The sequence below is a fragment of the Phoenix dactylifera genome, unplaced genomic scaffold, assembly GCF_009389715.1.
Source record: "Phoenix dactylifera cultivar Barhee BC4 unplaced genomic scaffold, palm_55x_up_171113_PBpolish2nd_filt_p 002302F, whole genome shotgun sequence".
NCBI classification, from domain to species: domain Eukaryota; kingdom Viridiplantae; phylum Streptophyta; class Magnoliopsida; order Arecales; family Arecaceae; genus Phoenix; species Phoenix dactylifera.
The window spans coordinates 19,774-36,987 of NW_024069548.1; the positions used below are offsets into that span (position 1 = coordinate 19,774).

A 17,214-nucleotide genomic window follows, 5' to 3' on the forward strand; every position below is an offset into this window, starting at 1 on the left:
ATGCCCTTCTCGTCCTTCTCGCTCTCCTCCCTCGCGAGAGAATTTTCTCTCGGACGCTATCTTCTCGGAGATTTCTCCCACCGATGTTCGGAGAGTGCGGGCTCCGGCTGCCGTGCCTCGGGCGCGGGAGGGCGCGGGCGGCGGCGGCAGGGAAGGAGCTGGAGCCGGTGCTGCTGGATGTCCGGCATCGGGGGATCGGTCCTGAATGCGAGGAACAAGAAGACCGGGTCGGAAGATCTGGTGCTGGGTCCGGATTCTTCTGGCCAATCTCGAGTTCAAGAAGTATGCCTGGGTCCATATATAATCCGGAGACTGGTATCAGCGAGTCCACCCCCTCTTTCCCTCCCTCCCCCTTCTCTCTCTCTCTCTCTCTATCTCTCTCTCAAACTCGCTGATAGGGTTGGAATTTTAGGACCTGTTTTGGTTCTGTGAATGGATTGATGAAGAGGAAAAGTAGCCCACTGTAGCTCAGTTTGACGATTAAAAAAAAAATAGAGTTTTTTTTTTTGTGACCTGAAAAGAAGAATCTTCTAGGATTCTTCTATTGGCTAATGAGAATTAAAAGTAGACCCCAAAAGGGGTGGGACAGGCATGATCGTTATATTTATTTGTTCTGCTTTTCTACTTCCCTGAAAAAGAAGTATGTAAAAAAAAAAAAAATCCTTTTTGGAGTTGAACTGGAAGTATTTTTGTGTCAAATTAGTAGGTGGTTGGTTTGGCAGATATGTAGAGTCGGCTCGACCCGGATTATGAACTTGTAGTTCCTGAAGATGACTACGGCCTACATGCAATCGACATTTTAGATCCATCATGGGTAAGTTGGATTTGACAATCAAAATTGATTGTTTTAACCAAAAATAAAAAAAGACAATCAAGTTTGATTGTTGCAAGACTGCACATCACAAGCCTAGGAAATTTGGAAATTGGAGGTTATTGTGAGCGATTACCTCATTGTCTAATTTGTATTGCCTGCTGTTCCTATCTTCATCCAACTTGATTGATATATCATATATATCATCCTTATGTTACTAGATGCTTGAAACTATTCTTTTTTCTATTGTGATATTGCAGTGGGCTAAATGCTTGCATCTGACTGAAGTGTATCATTTCCATGATATGATCGATATGCTTGTTGAATGTGGATATGAGAAAGGAACCACCCTGTTTGGCTATGGTTATGACTTTCGCCAAAGCAATAGGTAGGATATTGGTTATTGTTCAATCTGTGCTTGTTGAAGCTAAGTAAATATTTCAACAATATGCGAGACAATCTATAATTCTATATGTGTGTTGATTCCCCAAGCTAATGAGTGAAAAGTGTGGAAGGTGATTTTTATAATCAAATGGTATGTGTTGTCGACAGAATTGATAAAGCATTGGATGACCTGAGAGTAAAATTGGAAAGTGCTTATAAGGGCTTCTGGAGAGGAAAAAAGTGAATATAATATCACATTCTATGGGTGGATTGCTTCTTCGGTGCTTCATATCATTATACAATGATGTGCGTATTTTTCCATTTTTACCTTTGTCGTATAAAAATCACCGTCATTTAGTTGGTCATGGTTATGGTTGTATACAATAAGGACTATTGCAATACTTATACAAGTGAGAATGAAGGTATGACTGTTTTATAATTTGTCAAGGTGTTCGCAAAGTATGTAAACAAGTGGATTGTATAGCATGCCCCTTTCAAAGGTACCTATTTAGATCGAAAACTTTCTCTCCTCTATTTCATTTATACATTTAATTAGGGTTCTTAATGTCTTGTGGATTATGTAAATTTTATTCCAAGTTGAATTTACCTAGATAAATTTGTAATTGATTCTTAATTGGGGCTGCTTTTTAACAGGTGCTCCTGGATGCATCAATGACTCCCTTTTAACTGGTCTGCAATTTGTTTATGGTTTTGAAAGCTTCTTCTTTGTTTCTAGATGGACGATGCATCAACTGGTAATCTGCGTTACCTGGACTCTCGTGCCCACTTCCTAAAATCCATGTTGGATGCATAACCTCGTCTGATATACATCAGATGCTTGGATACTTATAAAAATTTATTAATTTTAGTTTTTAGAATCGGTGGAGAGCTGATCCCTCCAACAATTAGTTTGACCTGCTATACTATTTTGCTCTTTTTAGAGTTGGTTAAGAATATACATAGTAAAATAATTTTACAATTGTCATTTTCCTAAATTTTTAAGTTAACTAGGAAGTTTGGATGAGGAACATGCATTTTGGAAGATCTTAACAAATAATATCTTAATATTTCCTTTATAAAATACTTCAATTATATATTTTAGTTAAAAAAAATTTTCTATGTGTCTCCATATCTCTTTTATTTCTCGTGTTGCTGAGCCAGACACTTGGACATGTGTCCAAATCCGATTCGTGTGTTGGTGTCCATGCAACATTGCTGGCAATTCCCTAACTTGTAAGTTTATTTCATTGTGAACCTAAGGTAGTATAGAACTATACGTGCAAAAGAAAAAACATGATAATGCATCAATTTTGAAGGAAAATCAAGCTGCAGCTGCATAATGCTGATCTTTCCTTTAGTTTTTGTTTTTGTTTTAAGATCATGATGAGTTTCCACTCCATCACCCAATTTATATACATATATATTCATGTCTATTTGCATGCATGTCGGCATGGCATGCACACAAATAGTGTTTATTTCTATTTAAATCTGCTTGCTTAAGTTCTGATACAGTTACTGGATATCTTCTCAAGAGTTTTGCTACGTTTTTCAAATGCCAGCTGCATATCTGTCCTAAAAGCGTAAAAACATCTTCTTTGGCCCATTGTATATCATTAAGTTGGAGAGAAACCTAACATGATCATAACTAAAAGAAAAGCTTTCATGTTTTCCACTAGAACATACATGAGGAAATAATGCTTAAACAAATTTGTTGGAGGAATAACTTTTCATGTTTAAATCATGACATCTGACAGAGAGAGCTAACTTAAACAAATTGTGCAGAGAAATATACCATGCACCAATGCCAAAACTAATTTGTTGAGATATGTATCACTTCTGTGAAGTAAGACAATGTCAAATGAAACCATTTGATGAACTTTGCAGTTGATTGAATGCCCATCTATCTACGAAATGCTGCCAAACCCAGACTTCAACTGGAAGCAGCAGCCTGTGATTCAAGTCTGGAGAAAACCATCTGAAGACAATGAAGCAGTCGAGTTGGATGTCTATGATTCAACACAGTGCATCTCTTTGTTTGAAGAAGCTCTAAGGGATAATGAGGTATGCATTGTCTGCTTATATAAAAAAGCCTTTCTAGACCATTTGATGCAGATATATATGACTAGTTTCAGTTTGCTTATTGTTTCTAGTCAGTTGTTTGCCGTCTCATAAGTCTAAAACAAAGATTAAATGTTGAACAATGTCTTCTGCAGAACAAGTTAAAACTCCAAGAACTTAACAAGAGACAGAACTTAAATAAGCTATTTATGTGTAATTGATTAGCAACTAAGTTAATTATAGCTATCATTTTGTTACCGAAAGGGATAGTGTTTAGTAGACCTGCATTGGACTAGTTCATGTGATCATCAATTTCGAGCATCCTTTGAGCTATTCCTAGATATTTAACCAATGGAATGTGACTCTGCTACATTATCATTAGCATACAGCTAGCTATTCCTATCCACTTCTATTAATGAGGTCCAACTTAATTGAATTTCTTTGTTAATGTAACTAACTATGGAGGGAGTGCTGTTGAAAACTGAGAGAAAGAATAAGCAAGCAAATACATGTAACGTTTTATCAATTGGAAAAATCAATTTACATATATTTATCATGTTGAGTATTTTGGTGAATATTGCAAGGACGAAGATACTTGAATGATACATGGCCATATACATTATAGTGCATCAGATTATATGGAGGTTTGCTAGTTGGATGATCTTTAGTCTCCTTTATCTTTAACCGAAACAGTGTTTTTTGCTCGATGATATTTCATATTCAAGTTAAAACATGACTTACACTAAAGTTACGTATTCATGCATTATTCTTACATTGCCAATTTGATATGCCTCTAGTTAGTTTAGTCGGGCTATTACATCAAAATAATGATGATTTAAGAGGTGGCATGTACAATCAATATCATGTTGGCTATATATAAACATGCTATAGGAGTTATGTATTGCATATGCCAATCTATATTATGTTTTGACCAAGGTCCGTGGAACCGATCAAACTGATGTATTGGTGGGGGCCGGGTACCGGTTCGAACCGGGTACCGAACCGGCCAACCGAAAAAAAAAAACCCGAGTGGCATTAAATGCCCACGCGGGCCACATGGGCTCGTGCTCAGTGCGCGGTGCCATGTGGGATTGCTGCCCCGCATGGGAACCGCATGCGGGCGCTGTTCCCTGCATGTGGAATCGCGCGCGGGCGCGAGGACGGCTTTTTTCCCCCCCCCCTTCTTCCTTCTTTTTGAACTCTCTTCCTCTCCTTTTTTCCCTTCTCTCCTCCTTTCTTCTCCTTCTTTTCTCCTTCTCCCACGAGCAAAGAAGGGGTCGGAACCGCGAGCAAGATAGGTGATCCTCGTCGGCCTGAGGAGGAGGTCGGCCCGAGGCCCGATGCGACAAGTAGGCTTCTTCTTCCTCTTCCTTGCTCTTCTTTCTTCCTCTTCCTCTTCTTCTTTCCCACGAGTATCGGTGCGAACCGGTGCGGTTCCCACCGGTACAAGGCAAAGAACCATTCGGTTTCGACCCCTTTAAGGTTTGAACTGAATTTCATGGTTATACCGTACCGGTGGAGGCCGGTGTTGGTACGGTACAAGCTGAACTGGTCGGGTCAGCAGACCTTGGTTTTGACCCATTCTGTTTGCCATGCACTGACCCAAACCCATGGTCGGCCGGAACCATCCCGAACCTCCCGGTTCGGGGCATCCCGAGCTATATCGGCGACGGACTGGGACGGTTCCAGCAATCAAACCGAGATGCTGTCGCCGGAGGATTGAAGGAGAAGGACAAAGAGAAAGGAGAGAAGAGAGGGGAGGGAGGGTGAGAGAGAGAGGAAGAAAGAGAGACTGGCCAGGGGCCGGCAGGCGGAGGCCAGGAGACGCGGAGGTGGAGTTCCACCTCTAGTCTCTTGTTTCGTTCGAAATAGAAACCCGGAGGGAGCCTGTTTTATTTTTGCAGATTTTAAGTTGAAGTCCGGCAAACTCATTGCCAATTTCACTTAATTTTTTTTAATATATTTTTTAAAATTTGCGATATTTAAGTAAAGTTGGCAAACGATTTATGGACTTCACTTAAAAATTGTAAAATTTTTTAGCGGCCAGACCTCTGTTCGAACGAAATAGGGACCGGCGGCAGCCTCCTCTTGGCCGACGCCAGCCTTCGTTGACCCTCTGCCACCCTCCACCGGTCTCTCTCCCTCTCTTCTCCTTCTCTCTCTTCCATTCACTCTCTCCCATTCACTCTCTTCCCTACCTCCTCTGCTGCGTCAGTACAGGTTCGGCCCGGCCCGGCATGGCGCGAGTCTGTACTGACTCGTACCGCTGGACAATCGACATGGTGTTCGGTACCGGCACAATAGATCGTGCCCAAACCAATACATATCTTTTTCTTGGAGTTGAGCTCTAGCACATGACTGACTACATGACTAATATGACACGGGATAATATGAAACCATATCATGCTAAATTGTATTGTGCATATTATGATGTACAATGGTAGTCGCTTGTTGGAATATTGTGGCACACTTTATTCTGATCCATGATTCAAAATATGGTCCAACTCTTAAATACTCGTGCAGTCTAATAGAGTTGGCAAACCAATTTAGTCAGAAGTTTGCTCATTTAGTAGTTTCCTCCATGGAATTGCTTCTTGACAAGATATGCTTGTCATGCCTCAAAATGGGGACATAATATGACCATGCTACTAAGGGGTACATCCCATGATAACACGAAGCCAACAATTATAATCTCAAATAAAATAAAAAGTCCAAATCCATCATCCATTAAATAATTGAATAAATGTTAGTTCAGAGTGGCTAAATCTAAATTTAAATATCAAAATCTATAATCTCAAAATTTAAAAATTCATCAATTATAAATTCATAGTCTATTAAAGAACTAAAATTTTGTTACAAAATTGCCAAGCTTGCTAGCACGAACTCCAAGCGTAGACCATTCTTCATTTCTAGTAACCCTATTTATCTAGAAAGAGAAAAAAATAATAAAGAGAGATGTGGGCTACACAGCTCAGTAAGTAAAACTTATACCTCCTTATTGGATCAAGCATAAGTTTTTATATGAACAATTCATCATTAAAGAAAATAACAATTATTTCCAAATGTGGCATTCATAGTACAATATGATAAAGCAAGTTTAAAGCATATCATGCATGCTTAAATCATCAATATTTCACAAATGTGGTTCCAAGTTTGTATTGCAAATCAATTCTTAAATTATTCTTTTTGCTATATAGCCATATCATAGTTTAAAGCGTTGGAGCTTTAAAAATATTTATACTTTTTCTTAAAATGTACACATAAATAGATGAAAGAATACTAAATGGCATGGTAAGATTTGTGCTTCATAAGCATGTTGTTTTCATTAAAAATATTTATGGAATCACTTTTCATAACAAAGCATAATTTTCATAATACTTATGTTGATCTTTTATTTCAAAAAACATGATATTATCATTGGCAAACCACATGTATGAAAAACATAATAGTTTCAAAATTATTAAGGAGCAAAGATCTACTTATCTCTTTCGCTTTGAGTCTTCAAAACTCACTAGGCAAATCGGCTAAAGCTATTTAAAGCATTAACAGCAAAATTAATTTCTAATCGATGACTTTAATAGGATAAAAATAACCAGAAAAGTGGATGGTTGGCCAGGCGTGTGACAACTCTGGGTGAGTTAGATCTTAAATAATTCGATCAGTGAATCATGAAGCAGTGACTCGATCAAGGCCAAGTTTATTCGACAAGGATCATCAATAGTGGGTTTTACAGACTCAACAACGGTCGGGATGATCGGTTCGACAAGTTGCCCGGGCACCAAGGTAGTTCAAAGCCTTTTGTAGGGTCAACTTGGGTCCATAGGATAAGGAGGTAGGACTCTGTATTGGGATCCATGGGTCTTCTTTGATCCATGGGTCTTCTTATAGAGAGAAAGAAAGAAGAGAGAAGAAGAGAGAGAGAGTCTTCTCCTCTTCTAAAAGAGGAAGAGAAGCTGGGATCGCTGGGGACTGTGCCAGGGGGCATGGTCGGCTGCTGGAGGCGGTGGACAGTCAGCAGTGGTAACTGGATGGCGGGAAATCAACGAAAAAAGCTGGATAAAATAGGGGATATGGAGATTTTCTTTGTTATGGAGGCTCATAGGGAGGCCGAGGAGTCCATCCAGGGGTCCAGCATCAAGAAGCGGCGGCGTCGGTGTGAAAAAAGAAAAAACTCAACAAAAACTGGGGATATGAACATCGAATCCTTTCATGGTCAATTTTTAGTGAATCTCTTAGCCAGCGGTGGTGTTTTAGGACTGTGGAAAGGAGATGAAGCAAAGGGATGGAAGACCGAGGCTTTACCTCGCCTCCAGCAGCGTTTGCATCTTGAATTTTCTTACGGGTGCGGTGCTAGGGGAACGACGAGCTCGGAGCAAGAAAGAGGAAGAAAGAGGGAGAAAGGAGGAGAACTCTCAGTGGTAGAGGTCATGGAGGGCTGGAAGATGTTCCTATAGAGGACTTCCTAGGGTGCCGTGCGAGTCCGGCGGCACGTGTCCGGCTTTTATTTTCCTTTTTTTATTGTTTGGTGGAGACTTGGGTTGACTCAATGATGGGGCTGGTCCAGTGGACCGAGCCACCACACTACTTACGCTCTCTTTATGCTTTAAAAGGATTGTATCATTGCTCCGGCATCCCACTATTATTATAACTGACTCAATGTAAGAATGACTATAATGGACACGTACCAGAGCACCATGGTGCACACTACACCATTGTTTATACAGATATTAAAATACTTCAAATTATATTAGCAAGCTCCATGCAGAAAAAACCTCCATCTTAACATAACCCCAAGTGTAAACTGATCCTTCCAAATAGACGAACAATCACTTTGTACCTGAATATTTTTTTCTTTCTCAGTTCATACTAGCTTTCCATGTTTATGTGAATGCAATCTTAAAAACTCTCTTTTTCTTACATTTCTATTATAATGAATCATTAAACTTCTCACGACTTTACCGGTGCATTGGTAAGTAAGGAAAATTGTGTTTGATTTGCTTAAAAGGTGTATAAAACTTTGGAATAACCTCGAGTAAATGTCTTCTTACAAAACTCATCTGAATTTGATACATTTTTTTCGAAATTTGGATGTTACTTGGGTACCAATCATGGAGGATGTCAAAGTTGTAACTGATTCATTTGGAGTTGAGCTTTTTAGAATTGGATAGTGACATATATATGTGTGATATATATAAATTGCATAAAATTAAATCCTTAGTTTACCCATGCTTATCTATTTCATTCTTTGACTTCTCATTGTAGCTGACGTATAATGGGAAGTCTATTGCTCTACCATTCAATTTTTCAATCTTCAAGTGGGCTGCCGATACTCGCCAAATTCTGACAATGCTCAATTACCAAGCAGCGTTGGCTTCTATAACATATATGGGACATCATTTGACACTCCGTATGATGTCTGGTATGTAATTTTAACTAATTTTTTGTACTCTAGCCTTAAGGAAATGCTCATATGACTCTAATTTTTCTTCCAAGTTTCTGAAGGCCATTCCCTATTTCATTTTATTAATTAAAGGATCATGTTTGGATTTCTTGAGATTCTTTAATTTTTGCAGCCATTTCATGACCTTATCTAATTGCAATTTATCTTTCCTCAAAAAAAAAAAGAAAGTATATCAGCATATCGCTTAGTTTGTATCCTCAGGTCTATTCTATTGTGGCTCTCAACTTGGCATCTAACAGGTTGGGCTTACCTTTTAGTTTCATAATTTAGGCCTGTCTCGTGGTTTGATTGCTGAGTGACCTCTCCTGGAACTATATAAGCCTGTATTAATCCCATAACAACCCAAACTAAGCATGATAATTGTTTCTACCTTTGCTATTCTGTTGCTTAGCATGGGCCTTTAGTATGTTTCTTTTAACTCGATTTCTTTGGGCTATCAAATATTGCCGGTTTGCAAAGGCTAGAATTGACAATGCATATTGAGCTGACTGAGGCCTTGGCTTGTAAAAAAATCCAGGGTTAGCGTATGGACACCTGTGCATAACACTCAGCTAGGCTTGTTGACTGCCATATTTGTCATGTTTAGTTTTGTTTATAAGGACCAATAGTAGCATTGTAATATAGTAGAGTAATATGAATAATGAAAATTTATTATATTAATACCGTTTTGAACCATGTGAACTGCCTTTCTTCAAGCAGGCAGCAAACCCATTAGAAAATTCTTACATGTGGTAAACATTGGAAGCTTTATGCGTCAACTCTCCTACCACTCATGCCTATCAAAAGTCAACAAATCCCTACTTTCTGTAAACAGGAATTTCAGAATATGTTACTACCTTTGGTACTTAATGGAAACAGGTATCTGTACTTTAGTTTTTTTTTTTCTTTTTCTGTTTTTTTTCATGTGTTGATGTAATTCCCTTATAGGTTATGATTGCAGAAGAAAATGTCTATTCAGTTTCTGTAAATTTTTAGAAGTCAAAGCTGGCTAAACTTTAAGTTAGTGCTTCTCTTCTTCAGACCATGTGTGAAACAAATGAAATTACAAACTAAGTCTATGAACTTATCCTCAGAAGGGAGACCATCTTTTTCTTCATTTTTGTCATTAGTGTTCCTTATTTCTGAACTTTTTTTTCAGAGTGAGGTCTGTTTTCAGGTTTTGGTGCGGCTGAGTGTAAAGCTGCTCCAATAATGCTCTCTTCAAACATCTTGTGCTGTAATAGTTTGTCAACTTATATACTATAAATGAAAGAAATAAAGACTATCTGTAAACGGACTGTCAGTTGGCATGATAAATATGACATGGTAGGAGTACCAGTCCCTTACAGCATGTGGCATTGCCACAGTATTGGCTGCATGTCAGTGCTTAGTATGCAGCCATTACTTTTGCAAGCCAAGCATTTGCACAACGTGGTACAGTACGTACTAAGCAAAGGTCATGCCAGGGTCGTCAAGGCACTATCACATGATGCCCTTATTCTTAGTTTGTATCTAACAAATCTACTAAACCTGTGACTGCATAATTATATTCATGAATCATACCAACAGCAGTTGACTGCAGCTGATGATATAACAAAAAAACAAATACAAGACTTGATTACGGGAGAGAAATGATTATCTTTGATGACAAAATAAATATGCACATTGCCAGGAAAGCATAAAATGTAACAATAATACAAGCTTATGATCTTCTGATAGAATGCACTAAATTTTATTGGGACAGTCTTCATCTCTTTAAATACTTCAAGGCTATTCTTTGCATTTATAAAGTATTGGTTGATTGGAGTGGAAGGTAAGTCCAAAGATTTGATCCAAAACAATCAATTGTCTTATTTATTATTATGTAAAGAAATAGTTTGCAAAATGCATATTTATATTTCCAATTTCATGAATGTAGGTGAGGTTGCTTATGCATCACTTTAGTCACCACAATCCCTAGTATAATTTTGGTAGCTGCAACTTGTAACTCTACTAGTGCAAGTAGTTCCCAACCCTCTGGTGGAACTTTTTTTGCATCTCTCCCCCAGCCAACATACATTGTTATACCATCTTGGCTATATTTAACACAGCTTATCAAAGTCCAGTCCTCTGGGATTGGAACACTAACACAACCTTATGTATCTATGAAACTCTTCAAAGGGAATTAGTGTGAGACTTTATGATTGGTGAATGTAAGAACACGGTTACTTTGTGTATACTGCAGTATAAGCGTATAATGGATATCTTATATTTCTCTTATTCTGTTGTTGATGTATAAATACAAAAGTCTATAACATTACTGTGAAAATATACTGATTTCAGAAAATGGTTGCTAATGCTAGAACAGCCAGTATTTATATTGATGTGTTCCTCGTGTATGGGAGGAGGTTAAACAGCCATCTGAAATGGTCATGTTCAAAATATTGATTGCTGAGAATTTGAGTAAACAGCTTTTGTGGGTTTCATTCCATTCTTTTTCAATTTACTAAGGAGATTATTCTCCGCTATGTGATCTATGTTCACAATAATGTTCCCTCAGTTCCTACAATGATAATCACCTACATATTTCTCTTTAAATAAGTTACTTGGTCTGTTGTTTCCAGTAACCCATATATAATTGACTTGAGATGACTGACACGTAATTATATCTTTCACAGTTTCCAACCTTTCCCCCTTTCAACTCCTATCAAACTATTAATATTATGCAACATAAAAATTGATACTAAAATCTCTCAACTATCCTTCAAAAATTTATTTCCTCTTCTTCACCTATTGCATAAAAAATGCAAAATGTTGAGCCTAATGCCCACCATGACAGTTTAGGGAATTAAAAGACTATTATTGCACTCCTTTGTTTTTGAACAGTGCATTTCCTTATAGGGAATAATATCCTATTAACTTACAAACCAAACTCCATAAACTCTTTCTGGCAGACTTTTTTTGTATGTTCTTGCATGTTTCAGAAAGTGATCTGTCTGTTCTTTATAGGTTGCCAGTCTGTCATGCTTGCTTTTATAGAAGTGATGCTTATTTTTCATTATAATAATCATTAGTCGTAAGCCTTGTGCAGACTATGTGAAATTGCATTTTCAGATAATATTTTATAGGAATTAGCTAAAGTAAGAATCTTAACATGCTTCTACTTGTGTTTGTTGCAGCTATGGATCTGAAACATCACCTATTACTGACTTGTCAGAAATATGCCACACCATGGTATCTGATACATCATCTCTTTATAATTTGTGCATATTAATGTTGTTCCAATCATTGATTGTAGAGATATCTGAATTCTTGATGGTTGGTTTCTCAGCCTCAATATACTTATGTGGATGGAGATGGACTGTTCCTGCTGAATCAGCTTAAGGTAATTTTAAATAGGAAAATTGGGTAATGCATCAAAGGAAGATGGAAACTTTTTTCAAAGTATGAGAAAATAGTTGTTCTCATTGATGAAAGAAATTTGGGCTTAGTCATATTTAAACTATAACCATAAATTGAAGTAACATTGCATGCCAGATCGAACCAGCCACATGGTTCCATATGCAACTTGGTAGTGTGCCATAACTAAACGTGGTATGACATCTCAGTTATTCTGTACCAGCACCAACAGGCATACCATGTTTGGTACAGTACCATATTGTACCAGTAAGGTTCCAGTACTGGTGACTGTAGCAGTACATTAAATATTGAGTGGTGCATTTTGGGTCAGACTGATACCAAAAGCCATTTCTGATCCGACTAAAGGCCATCACCTGTAGTTAGCCACACCTGTAACCAGCTCCTGTTTTTCGACCAGTATTGAGATACTTGTAATATCTAGTTCTCCACTCCTGCTCATACATTTTTAGTCTTCCTAAGGTGTGATTCCTGCAATTTCATTCTTCTTGCTCTTGGATAGCAAGTAGCTTCACTCCAAATTAGATGAGTTATTGAAATGTTCAGCATGTTGTTTTTCTTTCTTAAACCACTGCAAGACTCAAGCCAAACCTGAATTCTTAAAAAAACCATACTTTTTGTGCTTGCTTGCATTAAGTCATTGTCTGAAAGTTTCAATCATCACCGACTGGCTTCTAAATTCTGGAGCATAGTCAATAATGTCTTGTTACTTGTGAAAAGTGCAAACATGGGCATTGCATGATGGAGTGACAAGTTAGGTTTAATTTGACATAAACAAGCCCTTCTCCTCACTGAATCTGTCCCAGCTAAAAACTATCTTGGTCACCTTGGTCCTTCATTGGCCAAGCAAAGTTTTGATTAGCTTTTCAACTCTAATTGATTCCTCAAGGAATTCATGCATATGAAATCATATGATCCAACAATAGTGGTTTCAAAGCTTTCTTGTCTCTTGAAAGGATTCACTTCAGGTTTGCAGAAAATTGGCCAAACTCAAGGATATTCTATGAGATACCGCATATTGGATGGTTAAAAATCATATATAACAGTAATCCATCCTAGGAAGGCATCTCATTCTTGGTCCAAAATGGAGAAACTTTAGAAACATTGCAAAAGCTGTTATTTTCTTTTTTTTAGTTTCTTCATATTCTGCAGCATCATGCATCAGTATTTTTGAATCTTGATGGTGTGAAAATTGGCTTTTAAGAGGGTTGTAAACATGGTTTCAGAAACTGCCAGAATTGGATGGTACGACCGATGCCATACCGTTCCGGCTTGAAACTGGCACTTGTAGAAGCTGAAACCCTGTGGATTGATACAATCCAGCCATACTAGTCCATACTGGTGCAATCCTGTAGCTCTTTTTTTTTTTTTAAAATCCATCAGTATTGGTACATATCGTCGGTATTGGTACTATACCGGATACAATATTGTTCTAATGAAAAATTGGTTCAAGATTCAATACTAGTATTTAAAATCCTTCTTGTAAATCATTCTTGATCCTTATTGTTGGACACTTGATCTCTTTGCTGTACTTTTCCCTTATACTGGTTTTTTGATATTTAATTTCTTTTCATTTTTCTTTTTGATTAGGCTGATGGATTTGCAGCAGTAGCAAGAGTTGCAGTTAAAAGTGCCCATAGAGAGTTGTTGAAAGACAAGAGAGTGTTTCAACTTTTGAAGCAATGGTTGGGTGTGAACGAGAACTCGCAGCATTCCATGTCAAGTTCCAAAGTGATGGATGTTTCTATAGAGCCAATTCCAACTCAGTTGTCTACGAGGCATCTCTTATAGTAGTCGTGAATGCTCCTTTTGAGTCAAGTGATGATGTAACACAGAAATCTTGCACGAAAGAAGTCAAGAAGCTGAGACGTGCTTTCTTCAGGATATCTTTTGGTGCGTGAGTGGTGCCTGCACGAATGTCTCTCACTATTCTTATGAAGGGCAGTGTCAGCTTACAGAGTACTGGTTGGTGAAAACGCAAGTTTTACAGTAGTTCTCACTATGAAGCTTTGATTTTCCACATATTGATTGTGGTCATTGCTTACATTTGCTGTGCTGAAATGTTCGTTATACAATACCTATCAACATTTCATTCTTGTTGGGCAGTACAACATCCTAATAAAGGCCATTGTGCTGCGCGTAATAAATCTGGAGTTAAAACCTCCTTATTTGTGTTGGTAGCTAGATCTTAATTCATGACATGACCATATGGTAGAGTTAAATGTTCACAAAGTTCAAAATTAATCAATATCATTCACATCTCTAGAATATTTATACCCAGCAATTGCGAACCAAACTCATAATATGTATAATGTTGCTAAATGCGTTTCTATAATTTCTGTGGGTCCTTGTAACAGTTGTTGAGTGTTCTTCAAACCGAAAATAATCATCATCAAAAATTATTCAGTGATTGCTTGAACAAAACCTAAGCTTGAATCAAGTTTGAACTAAGCTCAGCTGAAGCTTGAATTGATTCCAACTTGATAAAGAGTACCAAACCACTTGAAATAAGCTCGAGTTTTGTTAAAAATTAAATTGAAATTAGATCTGATTGAATAATAAACAATCCAAGATTCAACTTAATTTTAAAATTTGAAATTGATTTCATGCCAAACTTGATCAAAAGTCTGATAAGGCTCTGCTTGATTACACCTGCTAGTTGTTGTTGTCATTGTCATCGGGGTATATTTTTCAACCAATCCTCGCCATCAAATAACAACGTGCGTGGAGAGGTACTTAAGAAAATTTGGAACGTAATTAAACAATCTTTTATTAATGAAATCCTTTAGGCAGGCTGTGGCCATTGTTTCAGAAAAAAGCAGGTAATCAGGATGGCTCCCGCATTTGGCCTTTTCCAGTCTTTTTTTATTTGGCGTTCTCATTGAAGCCCTCCCAACGTTCATCTCAGTAGATCTCTCCTACGAGCCTCCCTCATCTCGTTGTCCCGTAAGACTATAAATTTGCCTAGAGAGCCTATTTTGCTCATGATCTATTTATTTCACTTATTCTATCTCCTTCGTTAAATTTTTCCTTCATCTCTCGCAAGTTGTTTCCAATGGGAAGGCAGTGTTCGTTTTAATCTATATGCTTGCTTTCTGTAACATGACATAGAGAATTATTAATAAATTCGCTACTGAATGCGAACTCAGGCACCCATTTAATGTATTCTGGTGCAATTTAGAATACATGTCTTAAAGGGCATGCACAAGCGAATGCTGTGAATGTTGTATGTGTGTATGTGCAGTGAGTAGAGAGAGAGAGAACTAGCTTTAGCCACACTCAAGTAGCCAAGCTCGGATCCAGTGGCTTCTCTGGCCGTTTGGATCAACGCACATCCTAAAGCAGCCTGAAATATTTTTAATTTGTCAGGTGATAGTCATATGGTGTTATGTCAAATAATGCAGTTAACAAAGATAAACAGCAAGATTGCCGAGAGTCATTCAAGTAACTTGAAGGACCCGATTAATTTTTTTTAAAAAAAATAGAGCAGAAAGTGTGACCCAGGGTCATTAAAAAAAAAAAAACTTATCTAGTTTACAATAGGACAAATGAGATCACTAAGTAAACATCAAGCAATATTGCTTTTTGCTATACTGGCCGATATTTTTAAGTTCTCTTTTGGTCTATATCAGCTGAGACATTAGAGTATCTCAATATAAAATACATTGATTTTAATCTCAATCACAATAAACTGGTATCTAAGGCTACAAATGGGTCGGGGTTGATCTGTGACCCGACCCGACCCGCTTAAATCTAAATTGACCCAGTTTGAAGGACCTGTGGGATCGAGCCAGATCTTAAAATTGAACCCGTTCCATTTTCCGGATCGGATCTGAGTTCACTGAATTTAGACCCGATCCGGATCTGTAAAATTATTTGGGCCTGCGGGCTACAGCGGAGGTGCAAATATAAGTTCTAAAGCTATAGATGAGTTGACCCGAACCACGCCTGACCTAGACCCAAATCGGATCCGAATTTTTTGGATTGGGTTCGAGTTATATATGGACCCGATTTGAATAACTCATTGGGTCAAAAATTATAGCGATAGACCCGATCCAACCCATTCTGATCTTCTATCGAATTGGATATGAATCCAAAATTAGAATCCGAACAAGAATTCGGATTGGGTCGGGATCATTCATGACCCGACCCGACCCATTTGCACCTCTATTGGTATTTTAGATTGCTTCAATCCCCTGAGATGACTATGAAATTCAAGATTAAAAATCTTGCTTTAATAATTTTTTCTTCAAGGGCTCAAATCCTTTTACTGGAGCAAGATCCACCAATTGATATTTATTGTATTTTTTTAATAAAAATTCTGTGAAGTTAATTACAATATACTCCATGAATCGGAGACAGTTTAATTAACTGTCACCCACATATATCCTATTAACAAATTTAAAAGATGAGCTAAATAATCAACCGCCTCTTCTTCACATGTAGACACTATTTTCAGAAACGGAGTTCAAGAGATTTCATCACATTAACTTTATACTTGTTCGATTTGAATGCACATAACTATTACCAGAAACTGAATGTCCAAGAATGACTCACATTACAGCAGCTACAGCAAGGTGAATCTGTGGAGATGCATGAAGGAGGAGTGGAGGACCCATCTTGAACATTTCTACCAAATGCACACATACATAATGACTATCTCGACCCTTTCCATTAACACATCATCAAGAAATCACTTACAGAAGCAGCCAAGGGTTTGGAAGCATGTCCCTGGAACAAGGAACCTCGACTTAGGCAATAGCTCAACTCATACCCCAGTGCCGTTTATATCTTGGCACCAGCATGTCCAGAACTTGCCGGAGAGGGTCTGATTGAGGTCTTCGATGCCATGGTCCTCGTCCTGTCCCAATACCACCCATATCTAAAGATCTCATCATTAGGATGCATGTCCAGGCTTGACATTGCCAACTTGACTCGATCTAGTGACCGCCAATTCCTGGCAATGGAGGAGGTTTTTCACCAGTTCATGCTACAGGCAAATCAGCTAAAACACAAGTGGATTATAATAAAAGGAAGAGGCTAACAGGATACGGGAGGAAGTGGACATAGAAGAAACAGCCCCTAGAGGCACAACAAGTGAAAGATTTGTTACTTTTTGTATTAT

At 38.0% G+C, this 17,214-nt stretch overlaps 1 long non-coding RNA gene and 1 pseudogene across 1 annotated transcript; both read left to right on the plus strand.

Annotated features, from left to right (window-relative positions):
• On the plus strand, positions 1-12,084 carry LOC120109506 (annotated as a pseudogene).
• A 30-nt stretch (positions 12,085-12,114) lies between these two features.
• Positions 12,115-14,269, plus strand: LOC120109505. Its single transcript, XR_005510366.1, has 2 exons — positions 12,115-13,430; positions 13,680-14,269. It is a non-coding gene; the product is annotated as an uncharacterized LOC120109505 (long non-coding RNA).
• The last annotated feature ends 2,945 nt before the right edge of the window (positions 14,270-17,214 follow it).